The sequence below is a fragment of the Gavialis gangeticus genome, unplaced genomic scaffold, assembly GCF_001723915.1.
Source record: "Gavialis gangeticus isolate Ggan-Ray unplaced genomic scaffold, GavGan_comp1, whole genome shotgun sequence".
NCBI lineage: Eukaryota > Metazoa > Chordata > Crocodylia > Gavialidae > Gavialis > Gavialis gangeticus.
In genome coordinates, this window is record NW_017729026.1 from 26,611,345 (window position 1) to 26,614,087 (window position 2,743).

At 46.5% G+C, this 2,743-nt stretch overlaps 1 protein-coding gene across 1 annotated transcript in view; it reads right to left on the minus strand.

Moving 5' to 3' along the window:
* The window catches only part of SLC16A10 (solute carrier family 16 member 10), a 179,029-nt gene that overhangs the window by 72,641 nt on the left and 103,645 nt on the right, over positions 1-2,743 (minus strand). The gene's annotated exons all lie outside the window — the stretch shown is intronic.

The following is a 2,743-nucleotide window of genomic DNA, read 5'->3' on the forward strand; positions in this document are numbered from 1 at the left end:
CTTTCTTTGCTTTTGTTTTTGTAATAAATGTATCTTCTGTGTTTATATTGCTTACAAGGAGGGGGTTTTGTTTATGCAGGACACCCTAGTAATTTATTTAGTGTTTCCCAGGTGGTCTGGGTGGGGGCTTGAGCCAAGGTAAAATATATTTAGACCCCAAAATTGAACCTGGCCCTTGTTGCTGCCAACTGGTGCCTGGCAGAAGTGTTCCAGTTACACTGCTGAAGGGAATCAGTGACACTCAATAAAATGCACATAGCTGGACAGGTGCTCCCATCACTACATGACACTGCAGCTGGGAATGGTGTCCTACTACCTGCAGCCCAGATCTGGCCTGTAAAGGATAGCAAGAAACACCACTATTCTCATTATGACAGCTGCAGCCCTCCATAAAGACAAGCATTTTGAACCTAAAATACACTTCCCCTTCTTTCATGGCTAACAAAAGAATCAGATTCACAGGTCAAAAAGGAAAACACAAACATCCTGTCTGAAGCTGGATTAAAGCACATCTTTCAGAATGCATCGAATCTCATTTTAAAGGCTTTACGCAGCAGCAAATAACTAAAACCAGTAAGTGGCTTCTAGGACTTTATTGCCCTTTCTACTAAGAAACTATTTTATTTCAAGGTTGCATTTGCTAACTTCATCTTCCAACATTGCATAGGGTTATGCTTCTGCCAGAAAAGTGGAAGAGATATGGGGCAGAGGAAGTCTATATGCAGTGATCCTGTTACTTTTCAACCTGAAGTGAATAGTTTAAGTTCCTTAAGCCTCATATCATAAGGCTTATTTTCTAAACACGTGGATTGTGTTTGTGGCCCTTCAAACTCTTCCTGTATTTCCATATCCTTCTTAATGTCTGGATATCAGGACCTATTAGCATTGAGGCTCCAGTTAGAAGTGTCCATTGGCTTTGCAAAGTGTTGATGCTCTCAGGTCTGAGCTGAGGAGCAGTCTTCAGTTCTTCTAGATGTCCTCCTTAGCATTTAGTAGTACTTTTTATTGGGAGCCACCCTAAACTCTTTTTGAAAGATATAAATCCAATAAACCAATCAATAATTCAATGCTTCCAGCTAGGACAGGGGCAGGCAATTATTTCGGGTAGAGAGCCACTTACTGAGGTTTGGCAAGCCATTGAGGGCTGCGAGAGTAGCTCCACCCCTTGACAGGTCTCCTGCCCCCTGGTCACCATCCCTGCCTACTGCTGCTTTCACAGCTTCCCTGCCTCCAACTGCCACAGCTCCTCTCCACGTCCCCACCAGTGGCTCTGGCTCTATATGGCTCCCGGCCAGTGCCAGGACCACAGCAGCTGGCTCAGCTCAATCCTGAGGACTGGGGCAATCCCTACAATCCTCCTCTGCCTCCCCCTTATCTGAATTTCCAGCACAGGGAGGCAGGAACAGCCTCAGGGATTCAGGACAGAAGCCTCTACTTGCCACAGGGCTTCTGGCTAGACATCAGGGGGCAAGGCAGCCAGGCCTTGCTTCTGCAGCTGCTTAATCATGCCTGCAGCTTCCTCTGGGTCCTACTGCTCCTGGCTTCTGTCAACTTTGACAGGCAGCCAGGGGCAGATACATATTGGATTTTCTAAATTTTTTAAGGGCCCCGTGGGCCGGATAGAATGGCCTGGCAGGCCAGATTCAGCCCACGGGCTGCATTCTCCCTGTCCCTGAGCTAGAAGGATACCCTTCAAATGCTTCTATTTTTTCTGGCGACAGATCTTCATCCTACTTAGTCTGTTACACCTTTGCCTCATCAGACCTGCTGTGGTCCTGACTCTAAGTACACAAGGATATTTTCCAAATATCTGATTCTTCATAAGGTGGCCAGGTGCTTCAAAGAAAAAATCTTCTCCACCATCAAGTCTACTAGACTGCACACCCTGCAGACTAACACCCCACTCAGCTCAAGCATAGTTCGTCTGGTGCAGGTGACCTTTTTGTATTTTGTAGTGCACCATTTCAAAACATAATTTAACGATCAAGTAAGAGCCAGATGGGGAGAGGCAATGAATGCTTACCTCCCTGTACAGAGGCCAGGCAGGGATAAGCAAACTTATCTCCTCCCATCCCACAGCACTCATAGCACCCCAGGGTACCATAGCACCCTAATTGAGAATACTGCAATAGGTTGACAGCTCTTTTCAAGGCAAAAACATGCCACAGGTTCTCAAAGTCTCTTAAAAAAATCCCAGGAAGGATGTATTTGCAACACATTGGCAGAAAAGGTGAACCATGTGATGTTCATTAACATGGATGTTCTACTGTGAGCATTTCCCATGCTTCGTGGTTGCTACATGGGGCTGGGAGGGAACTTCCATCCCCCCATAGACTACTTGCTGCTAGACAAGTTAGCTGTAGCCAAAGCTGGGGATTGGGACTGGGGTGTGCCAATGTTCCTGTTGGGACTTAAACTCCAGAGGTTCCTGACTAGAGGGTCTTGCCCCTCTGCTCAGGATCAGACTAACTGCCATATTTGCAGTCAGGAAAGAGCTTTACCTCAGGGTCAGATTGGTATGGACTGTGTGTGTGTGGGGGGGTTACCTATTGCCCTACATAAAGAACGGTACATGCAGTAGCAGGCTCTGCTTTTGTCCTTCTAGATTCAGCTAGAATCCTTTTGGTGATCCGAAAGGGAATGCCAGGAAGAACACATGCCACCCCGCACAGTATCTTCACTGTATCTTCACTGACCAAGTACAAAGGGGAGCATATGGAGCTTCAATGGTGCAATAACTACT